This window comes from Leptonychotes weddellii, chromosome 3, assembly GCF_054177405.1.
Source record: "Leptonychotes weddellii isolate Sample4059 chromosome 3, ASM5417740v2, whole genome shotgun sequence".
Classification (NCBI taxonomy): domain Eukaryota; kingdom Metazoa; phylum Chordata; class Mammalia; order Carnivora; family Phocidae; genus Leptonychotes; species Leptonychotes weddellii.
In genome coordinates, this window is record NC_138371.1 from 60,834,394 (window position 1) to 60,846,459 (window position 12,066).

Here is a 12,066-nt window from a genome sequence, read left to right on the forward strand (position 1 = left end):
ACACAGAGATCGATGGAACAGAATGGAAAACTCAGAAATAAACCACAATTATATGGTCAATTAATCTTCAACATAGCAAGAAAGAACATCCCCAGTAGGAAAAAGACAGTCTCTTCAACAAATGGTGTTGAAAAACTAGACGGCAACATGTAAAAGAATGAAACTGGACACTTTCTTACACCATACACAAAAATGAATTCAAATGAATTAAAGACCTAAATGTGAGACCTGAAACCATAACTATCCTAGAGGAGAACACAGGCAGTAACTTCTTTAACATCAGCCATGCAACTTCTTTTAAGATATGTCTCTCGAGGCAAGGGAAACAAAAGCAAAAATAAACTATTGAGTCTACATCAAAATAAAAAGCTTCAACACAGAAAGAAACTGAAGGAAACAATCAACAAAACTAAAAGACAACCTGTGGAATGGGAGAAGATGTTTGCAAAGGACATATCTGATACAGGGTTAGCATCCAAAATATATAAAGAACTTAATCAAACCTAACACGCAAAAAACAAATAATCCAATTAAAAAATGGGCAGAAGACATGAACAGACATTTCTCCAAAGAAGATGTCCAGATGGCCAACAGACACATGAAAAGATGCTCATCATCACTTACCATCATGGAAATGCAAATCAAAACTACAATGCGATATCACCTCATACCTCTCAGAATGGCTAAAATCAACACAAGAAACAACAGGTGTTGATGAGATGTGGAGAAAGGGAAACCCTCTTGCACTGTTAGTGGGAATGCAAACTGGTGCAGCCAATGTGGAAAATAGTACGGAGGGTCCTCAGAAAGTTAAAAATAGAACTACCTTATGATCCAACAATCACACTACTGGGTATTTACCCAAAGAATATAAAAACACCAATTCAAAGGGATACACACACCTTGGTGTTTATAGCAGCATTATTTACAATAGCTAAGATATGGAAGCAGCCCAACTGTCCATCAGCTGACGAATGGACACAGAAGATGTAGTGTCTGTGTGTGTGTGTGTGTGTGTATACTATTCAGCCATTAAAAAAAAGAATGAAATCTTGCCATTTACAATGACATGGATGCAGCTAGAGAGTATAAGCTAAACAGAATAAGCCAGTCAGAGTAAGACAAGTACCATATGATTTTACTCATATGTGGAATTTAAGAAACAAAACAAACACACATAAAAAAAAGAGAGAGAGAAAGAAAGAGACAAAGCAAGAAACAGATTCTTAATTATAGAAAACAATCTGATGGTTACCAGAAGGGGGTGGGGGTGGGTAAGATGGGTTAAATAGGTGATGAGGATTGAGGAGTGCACTAGATGATATATGAAAATGAAACTAATATATATACTAATATATTGTACACTTGACACTAATATAACACTGTAGGTTAACTAACTGGAATGAAAAATAACTTTAAAAAATCCAGCATCAGATAAAGCTTCATAGAACAAAAAACAATGAAAAAAGCTGATTTAATATGAGACAGGCTATCATAGCAAGAAGGTCTGGATAGTCGGTCTCAGGGCATCCGAATAATAGAATAACTGTCAGCATGTAGTGGACATATCTGGCTTCGTGCAGAACTATGTCATTTCTTTTTTTTTTTTTTAATGTTTTATTTATTTATTCATGAGAGTCAGAGAGAGAGAGAGAGAGAGAGGCAGAGGCAGAGGGAGAAGCAGGCTCCCCGCCTAGCAGGGAGCCCGATGCGGGACTCGATCTCAGGACCCTGGGATCATGACCTGAGCCGAAGGCAGACGCTTAACCATCTGAGCTACCCAGGCGCCCCAGAACTATGTCATTTCGTGAAGACACTTCCAATTGCATGAGCTTGTGATTATTCATGGAGGAAATTCTTTTGTATCATTTACAAAAAGTTTGACCTCTACAACTTCAGCTTTATGGAAAAAGTGAGGCAAAACTATTTTCCAGGCAATGATTTAAGAGGGAAAAATATTTACGAGGTACTAGATTGTGATGTCTTGCAATGTAAGGTGCAATAAAACAAACGAGTTTTTTCTTCATCCAAGAGGTAGTTTTCATTGATTCAGATTTAAAAATATATAGTTAAGTACATATGTACATTACTGAAGTATTTGAAGGGAGAGTTAACATTTTAATAGTACATGTGATTAATGATGTCTTGCATGAAGTCAAAGCAAGAAAAGTCAGTGCGAATGACCTCTGAATTAAAAAAAAATGCAGGCTGAAATGTCTTCAGTAATTATTTTGGCTGCATAAAGTCTGAAGCAATGAGAGAGGTTTCAAAGTTCTTTTATAGAACCCATAGGACTTAATGTATCATAAACAATAAAGTCTTGGGAAGAATTATGGCTACTTATTTAGATTAAAGTATGACAACTAGTAATAACATTATTCTAGTTGTAGTCATCATGCACAGCCCACCTTTGCCAAATTCGCGAAGCAATGAAAAACGAAAACAAAAACTTTTTCTTGAGTTATTCTAGTAATTTTGAACAGCTGCAACTAGTCTATGAGAGCATAATCTTGCCAAAGATATTTTGTCATGCCCTTTATTTATCATCGAGTCAAATATTCCTTATATTTCAATACCAGTTAATCTTCTTTCTTATTTCTCAGAAATATGAATGCAACTAGCCAGGCCAAAGATGGTGTCAAGCTTTTCATACTGTCTCTTATTCATTAATCATACATATGAAACACCTAAGATATTTAACTAGTTAAGATCAACACTTAGGTTGAAATCCTGGCATGGTTCATTGCCACAGGGATGAAATGTAGAGCACCCCAGGGACTAAGCATTTCTCCCAGTGTGTGAAGGCCCACTGTAGCATTCTTTGGGGTTTTGATGTTTGTTCAAATATAAGTGAGTAAGTTGTGAATTTTAGCTCATCTGTGTCCTTAGCCAGTTTCCTTTGCCCTACATCCCTCTCTTCTACTTAGAGATTCACCCTAGCTGACTCTTCCAACTCTAGTCTGAGGAGTGCCCTCTGTTGCCCTGGCTGCGCACAAAATTTACCCAGGAAAGGCCAAAACAAATAGCACCATTGAGAGACATTACAAAATGGCTGTCACTTTGCCAGAAGCTCCAGCAGACTCACAGGCCCTCAGGGGGTCTCTAGGGATGAGTTGTGTCTAACATTCAAGTCTCCAGACTTTCTGAAACTCTGCTGCTTAAGGATCAATGCTTTTCTTATAGGTAGAAGGTGAAGATAATTTCAGGATGACTCTTCTGACTCATGTACGGAGCTAGCCCATGGCCTCTGAGTAGAAGAAAGGTAAAGACAATGTCCTTTCAAGTGGAGATGGGTAGGTAAATGGCTGCCTGGTCACACCAGGAAAGCAAAAGCACTTCAAACTCACTGGGTTATGCCTGCCCAATAAGACCCATTATACAGTATTTTTGAGTAATGTTACTAATCTAACAATGGACAACCCCTGGAGGACTTTGAGAAGAGAAAGTGTGTTTTTAAAAGGTCATTCTGGCTGCCCTGCTGAATATAGACTGAAGAGGACAAGAATGAGAGGGACGAGATGAGTCCAGAGTCCACCATAGTGGGATGGGTAAGAGAGGATGATGGCTTGGTTTAAGGTGCTGTTGTGTGGGCAGTGTCTACAAGAAAACAGGGTTCCATTTTAGAAGAATTTCATCTGAGGACCTTTTTTGTGGAAATAATCACAAAGCATAGCTGATCACAAAGGCCACTTCTAGGACCCTAAAATATAACTATGTCATCTATATGTAGTAGTGTGCCCTTAGCTAACCTCTCTGTGTTTCAACTTCCTCTTCCATAAAATGGGTTAATCATACTACTTACCTCATGAGATTGTTTTGAGAATTAAGAGCATTAATATACATAAACCTCTTAGAACAAAGTTTTGCACATAGAAAGTATAAATAAATACAGCTATTATTAATTTTCTATTCTCTATACTACAGAGTGACAAGTGGGAGGGCATAGATAAAAGTCTTTCAAAATTTGCACAAAATCATTACATTTTACATTATAATGTAAAAAAAGGATAAAAAGACAACCTTGCTTTACCACATTGATAAATATTATCTGATCTCTTATGAACTAATCTTTATATTTACTGACTCTGACCTTGCAGACTGTCACTATTGAACAAAATTCAGTTTAGGTATGGCTAATTCCTGTCCTCAGTATCAAAACACAGAAGAAGTCTTCAAAAGACTAACAGTTCTCCTTGCAGGGAGAATTGAGGATATTTCTTCTCTTCTTGTGCCCTAAGGAATGACAGTGCCCATGTCTCCTCCATGGCTCCAGCTCTTGCTGGTAGCACCCCCAGCCCTTGTCCCCAGCAATCACTGCTCATTATGGTCCTAGCTCCACCCTCAGTCCAGCTTCTGGTTTCTGATAACCACATATTCATCTGTTGTCCCTTCAGACTAAGAGTGATTAGAGCTTCTCTGGGTTGCCTTAACTGACCCTTGTTTAGCCTCTCTGTTTTCCATCACCTGGGTGATCAATTCCCTGTATTAATTCCCTCCATCTCAAAGATGGAGGGAGGCTTCTGTTTTTCCAGCCACATGCTGAATGATAGAATGTTCATGGAGGTGATTAAGTAGAACACATTGGCAAATATCAAATCCCATTACGCACAGAATTACATAAACTTTTGGAGGCAGGAAATTTGGGGAAGATACTTTATCTACCATGAGCTTTCAAAATAATTTTAAATGATGTTTAAAGTTTTGTTATAAAGATATGGCTGCTGGGGTGCCTGGCTGGCTCAGTCGGTGGAGCATGAGACTCTTAATCTCAGGGTTGTGAGTTCAAGCCCCCCATCAGGTGTAGAAATTACTTAAAAAATAAAATCTTTGGGATGTCTGGGTGGCTCAGTCAGTTAAGCATCTTCCTTTGGCTCAGGTCATGATCCCAGGGTCCTGGGATTGAGCTCTGCATCAGGCTCCCAACTCAGCAGAGAGCCTGCTTCTCCCTCTCCCTCTGCTGCTCCCTCTGCTTGTGCTCTCTCTCTCTCTGTCAAATAAATAAATAAAATCTTTGGAAAAAAAAAAGACATGGCTGCTTTTTTTAGAAAAACACAGAAGTGTCAAATAAAAACATACCCATTAATTACTATTAATATACCTCTCCTATATTTACTGTGCATTTTACAGTCATATTTGGGGTGGGTGCCAGGGAGAAGCAGTATTTACATTTAACCAACTAAATTATGGCTTGTTAGATCTGAGCTATTTAAGATAGCATAGATACAAATTTAACATTAATTATATGATACCAAAGCTTGAAAGAGGTGGGAAGGAGAGAAATGAGGATCTATTAATCAAGAATCATTTAACCCCCTCTTCTGCTGAATGAAACTAGCAGGACACAGTGGCAGTTACAACAGAGGAACAAGTAGTCTTTGTAATCCAGGGGCTTTCTGCTAGCACGGAACAAGAAAACACAGAAGGAAACTTCCAACTTCATATTTTACCTTAATTCCTAAATAATTTCTCTTCAAAGACATATTCTTGAGCTTTCTCTTTTTATCCATGAACACTCTACATCACATATAATACGAGGATGTTGTTCACACGACTTCAGTTTAATCTTACAAATGAATTATATTCTTCATGGTAATTGATATATTCCAAAGATCTCAAAAAATATATATAAATTAAATGTTTGAGAATCACTCAAGTTGAAAGAACTTACTTCTAAAAATATAAAATATTCTAGAATTTGAGGGAATGTAAAGAATTTATTGCATTGATCATTTAGTGAACCAAGAAAGTCTGTATGCCAACCAAGAATCATTATGAATTCATCTATAAAAATCCTCATTAAAATGCATTCCTTAATTTCTCTTCATTACTTGCTTTCTTGTTAATGGCTATTCTATCACCTTAGGATTCCAGGAAGAGGTCAAATAGCAAATGGGGGTCTTGCCCTCAAAGGGAAGAACTTCCTTAATCTTACAAAGGCTACAGACAGCCTGCCTTCTGTGCTGGAGGTCAGAGAAGAGTGAAGCAAACTCACTCTCCTGTTGGTAAGGCAGAGCTGAGTTGGCAGCTCCTCTCTTAATGACTGAATTCCAAGGCCAAAGAGCTCGACAACTTCTTGTTGTACTAGCCTCGGTCCCATGGAGCACAATTTGGAGTGTCCCATTTTTTAAAAGATTTAAAATAATAATATGTTTTACAACTTTCTACTACAGTAGTTTAAAATCAGAATATGTTATCAAAGTGAGGATGTGGAGAAAGGGGAACACTCTTACATTGTTGCTGGGAATGCAAGCTGGTACAGCCACTCAGAAAAACGGTATGAAGGTTCCTCAAGAAATTAAAAATAGAGCTACCCTACGACCCAGCAATTTCACTACTAGGTATTTACCCCAAAGATACACAGATGTAGTGATCCAAAGGGGCACCTGCACCCCAATGTTCATAGCAGCAATGTCCACAATAGCCAAACTGTGGAAAGAGCTGAGATGTCCATCAACAGATGAATGGATAAAGATGTATATATATGTATATACATCTGAGATGTCCATCAACAGATGAATAGATAAAGATATATATATATGTATATACACACACACACACACACAATGGAATATTACTCAGTCATCAGAAAGGATGAATACTTACTATTTACATCGATGTGGATAGAACTGGAGGTTATTATGCTGAGCAAAATAAGTCAATCAGAGAAAGACAATTATCATAAGGTTTCACTCATGTGTGGAACATAAGAAACAGGGCAGAGGACCATGGGGAAGGGAGGGAAAACAGAATGGGAAGTCATCAGAGAGGGAGAAAAACAATGAGAGACTTAACTATAGGAAACAAACTGAGGGTTGCTGGAGGGGAGGTGGGTGGGAGGATGGGGTAATTGGGTGATGGGCTTTTTAAGAGGGCTCGTGATGTGATGAGCACTGGGTTTATATGAAACTGATAAATTATTAAACACTACATCTGAAACTAATGATATAGTATATGTTGGCTAATTGTATTTAAATAAAAAAGCGGGGGGGGGGGCTTGGTGGCTCAGTCTGTTAAGTTTCTGCCTTCAGCTCAGATCATGATCTCAGGATCCTGGGATCTAGCCCCACATTGGGCTCCTTGCTCAGTGAGGAGTCTGCTTCTCCCTCTCCCTCTGCCTCTCTGCCTAGCTGGTCTCTCTCGCTCAAATAAATAAAATCTTAAAAAAAAATTAAAATTAAAAAAATAAATAAAAGAATATATTATCAAAGGTCATCTCAGTTTGATGTTGACAATAAATTATCAAAAAGTATTACAAAATTATGAACCAACCAGCATAATCATATTTTCTACTGGAAAGCTCTTTTTCTTTTTATCTCTTGCTGCTTCTTTCCTTCTCTTTCTCCTCTTCTCCTTTCTCCCTTTCATTTCACTCCTCCTCCTTTCTGCCCTCCTCTCCCTTCATATTTCTTTATTTCACATAAAACCTGGTCCCTAACACTCCCTCAAGTTCCAACCCCATTCCTGACACCTAATTATTTCCTTCTCCACAAAATATCTTAAAATTTCATCTATACTCACTTCCTAGCTCTTTAAACCAATTGAAATCAAGACTTCACCACCACATTTTAAAATTTAAATTGTTATTTGTGAAAGTTATGGACACTATCCCAGTGTCACCAGCAATTGACAAAATCAACAATGACAATGTAAGAGTATCATTGAGAAAATTCACCAGCTATTGGAAATCAATTGTGATGTGCCATATCCCAAATGTAATCTATACACTATACTCAGACTATAATCAGGTCTTGTATTCATATAACAAAGTTTCTGCAGATATCAGAATAACTCAAATCAAACCAACTTTGAGTTGTGGTGTGGATTGCATTTATGTCTATATCAAATTTAAAGACGATTAAAACTAATTCATAGGAAACTCAGGCAACAGAAAACTATACAGTGAGTTTTATGGATTTTAATCCAACACAGTAAACATTCGTTCAGTGTTTTTCTATGTATAAGGAAGGAAGTTATAGACTGTGCTTTTGAGAAATTTACAATCCACAATAAAAATTCCAAATAAAGGGGCGCCTGGGTGGCTCAGTCGTTGGGCGTCTGCCTTCAGCTCAGGTCATGGTCCCAGGGTCCTGGGATCGAGCCCCGCATCGAGCCCGGTATCGGGCTCCCTGCTCCGCGGGAAGCCTGCTTCTCCCTCTCCCACTCCCCCTGTTTGTGTTCCCCCTCTCGCTGTGTCTCTCTCTCTGTCAAATAAATAAAATCTTTAAAAAAACATTCCAGGGCGCCTGGGTGGCTCAGTCGGTTAAGCAACTGCCTTCGGCTCAGGTCATGATCCTGGAGTCCCGGGATCGAGTCCCGCATCGGGCTCCCTGCTCAGCAAGGGGTCTGCTTCTCCCTCTGCCCTCTTCCCTCTTCCCTCTCGTGCTCTCTGTCTCTCATTCTCTCTCTCTCAAATAAATAAAATCTTTAAAAAAAAAAAAAATTCCAAATAAAAGAGGAAATAATAAAGGCCTACAAGTAGCTCAGAATTTAACGGGCATACAGAAGGAAGAAAATTTTATTTCTGAGCCGGGGATTGAGGTAAGGTTTAATGTGTATCATGACAGGGCCGGTGATGATGTAATCCAAAGAAGAATCCAGGCGACACAATATAGGTGTGAAACACACTTCCATCATGCACCAGTTGGGAGATTGTGCTCAGGTAGAAACAACCGAAAATCCAATGTATAAGTTAACTGAATTAAACGTTCATCTTTTTACCCAACAACAATTTCCAGACAGGTGTCAGTGCAAAGAATGGAGAGGGAAAGAGCCGGCAACATCCCAGGCTCTTTCATTTCTCTGCTCTGCCTTCCTTAGTGTTCCAGTGTTCCATCTCAGCCGGCTTTCTAAAGGACAAGGAGAAAGAATGAGCCATGGAAGAGACAAGAAAATGTTGCCCAAACCCCCAGCAGGCTACCATTTAGGTATCCTTGGCTAGAAGTATGTGGAAAGACTTCAGTCCTTAGGGTACCTGGGCTGTTCATTCATTTAAGCATCTGACTCTTGATTTCAGCTCAGGTCATGATCTCAGGGTTCTGATCTCAGGGTCAGGAGACTGAACTCCACATCGGGCTCCGCAGGATTGCCTCTCTCCCTCTGCCTCTGTCCCGCCCCACTCCCTCCGCCCCCGGCCCCGGCTCGCGTGTGCACTCTCACGCTCTCTAAAGAAAAACAAAAAAAGGCTTGCTCCATGTTATCAGGAAGATTGAGATATGTACTTTTTGCTTTCTTCTTGTTTTAGCTGATCACACTGTTAATAACCCTTCCAAAAAAATAAAAATCAGGGTTCTGCTACAGAAAAAAAGGAAGAAAGAATATTAAGTTGGTAACTCTCGGGATGCGCCAACATCCCACTCATTAACTATGCAGCCTAGGATAAAAATCACTAACATTTCTGTATGGCAGTTTCTTTACCTGTGAAATGGTTATAATAATATCTTCCTAGTATGTGTTTGGGTGGGGATCAGGGACTATGTATTCAGGATGTTCAATATAGTCCTGACAAGTTAGGAGAGTATGATAAAGTGTGACTGCTGTTACTGTTTGGTTAATTCGTTGGTTGGTTGGTTGGTTAGGAATTGAAGGAGGAGTCAGGTTTCAATAGGTAATATTGGAAGAATAAAATTTTAGATGGAGGAAACAAGAATGCAAACACATGGAATTAGAAAAAAATATGTAAGAAAGTTTAAAGTGTTTTCAGGAAATTTTATATAGTTCAGGAAGACTGTCACCCATGTGAAAGGGAAAAAGTGAATGGTAACGCTTGAAAGTTAGGTTGCAACTGGGTCATACGCTGAGTGTTGGCAGGTAGTGGGGGGGAACAGGGGTATAAGAGCCAGGTCAAGGGGTATGGATGCCTTGGCAGATAATGTGGAAGCAGTGAAGGTTTCAATGCAGGATTAAGTGCAAGCTGTGCTTCATGCTGACCACTTTGACAGCAGTGCATAAGATAAACTTGGGAGCTGGAGGGAAACCAAAGCAAGGAGAAGGGTAAGGAAATTAATTTATATCCAAGCCAAATATAATAAGAGCCTGAAGTGAGACAGCAGCAACAGAATGGAAAAGAGGGACTGATTCAGGAGTCATTTTTAAAGCACTGATTATAGAATTTGGCATCCAACAGAAAGGTCAGGGAAAAGATGGTGCCAAGGTAATGAGCTAAAATTTCAAGCTTAGTGGTGTCATCACCCAGGGTGGAGGGTAGAGAGGAGGCCAGGGAGAAAGAGGACCACATTTAAAAAAGTGGAAGGAAAGAATGGAGAGGGAAGTTGAAGGGAGGGGAGAGATGGAAAAATACTGAGAGTAGAAAGATTTAGTCATGTAAAATAAGATGTATAAAAATGGTTATATTGCAAGGGGTTGTTTAATCCATTGAAGGAATTTTCTCAGGCAAATTAATGAATCTGTAACAGCTAGATGCCTAAGCCGAGTCATGTGCTAATCTGGCTGTGTGGGGAGGCACCGCCCCTGCACACTTTAGAACATTTACTTGCTGTTGCAACGACATTAGCATAGAAATAGTCCAAAAGTACGCAAACAAGTTTCTGAAGGAAATTCCCACTACTTAGTCCTTCACTCTCATTAGGATGCAAAATTATTCCTCTGGAAGTATTTGAGCACAGTTTTCCCTTCCTAGAGGCACAGGGATGAGTTAATTTACCTCTTTAGGATCCCTTGCAACGTTCAGATCTTGTGATCAAGGGCTCTGGGCTCAGTTTCAGCAGTTAATGGTCACAATGGAAACCCAAGGCGAAAGCAGACAGGGGAATCGCTGCTGGAATCAAGGCACTTTGTCACTTTGAGAAGAAGAGAGTAAGGAACATAAGTGGTCTATTGACAGAACTGTTTGCTTATCATTTTTGGCACCTGGCATTTAAAACTGGGCAGGAAACACCTTTGAAAAATGATCATCCCAAACAGTTTAGACTTAATACGGTACTTTCATCTCCATTTCTGGGATTTGGGGTCATTTAGATTTTAACATTGTAGCCTTAAATCATCTAAATACATTCTTAAGTTTGCAGAAAGGGATAATTAGATTCTAGGATCATATTTTTGAAGAATTATTCTGAAAATGCTTTTAGTGAAAGCTTTTATACAGAAATCTTTTCAGTAATTATTCAGCATTATTTCAAGTAAAATTCTAGTTTGTTTCAAACTTCAGAAACCTCTTTCAAAAACATTATGTGTTTTCTTCTAGTATTTTGGTTTGCTTTAGAGATAATCATTTCTCCCTAAATGAAGTCACTGGAATTTACTACAGTATTTAATTTGGTACCTGCTCTGCCTCAGGCACTTAATCAGCCCTGATGTAAAAAGGTACAATTTGATTATGCTAAATTATCTCACTTATGATTAGGACTAGCTAGTTTCAGGAGTCAAAGTGATTGTAAATAAATTCATATTAGAGGGCTGAATGATTGGAAGTCATGTTTTTCTCATCTTCCTGAATTTTATTACAAGTGAGGTTACAGATCCCATGAGTTTATGGCACTTAACCTAAAAGCAGTAAAAGTGCTAAGCTGGGTATATAATGATATTCATAAATCACCTTATAATAGAAAAAGACTGTTTGTAGCACATCTTCAAGTTGGTAGCTATCTGCAATGAAACTAAGCAGTCCTCTTTCCTCCTTCATATTCATGGAGGTACTCTGGAGTTTGCATCTTACTTGAGGTTCCCAACTCCTTTTTTTTTTTATGTTATGTTAATCACCATACATTACATCATTAGTTTTTGATGTAGTGTTCCATGATTCATTGTTTGCATATAACACCCAGTGCTCCATTCAATACGTGCCCTCCTCATCACCAGGATAACCCATCCGCCCAGCCCCCTCCTCTCTAGAACCCTCAGTTTGTTTCTCAGAGTCCATAGTCTCTCATGGTTCATCTCCTCCTCCAATTCCCCCCCTTCATTATTCCCCTCCTGCTATCTTCTTCTTTTTTTTTTTTAACATATAATGTATTATTTGTTTCAGAGGTACACGTCTGCAATTCAACAGTCTTCCACAATTCACAGCACTCACCATAGCACATACCCTCCCCAATATCTATCACCCAGCCA

At 39.0% G+C, this 12,066-nt stretch overlaps 1 long non-coding RNA gene across 2 annotated transcripts in view; it reads right to left on the minus strand.

Annotated features, from left to right (window-relative positions):
• Positions 1-7,817: 7,817 nt before the first annotated feature.
• The window catches only part of LOC115943999 (uncharacterized), a 38,841-nt gene continuing 34,592 nt past the window's right edge, over positions 7,818-12,066 (minus strand). For both annotated transcript variants that reach the window (XR_014143569.1, XR_014143570.1), the window contains exons 2-3: positions 10,661-10,796; positions 7,818-8,846 (exon numbers count right to left, since the gene is read on the minus strand). This is a non-coding gene — a long non-coding RNA (uncharacterized LOC115943999). The remainder of the gene's footprint in view (positions 8,847-10,660; positions 10,797-12,066) is intronic.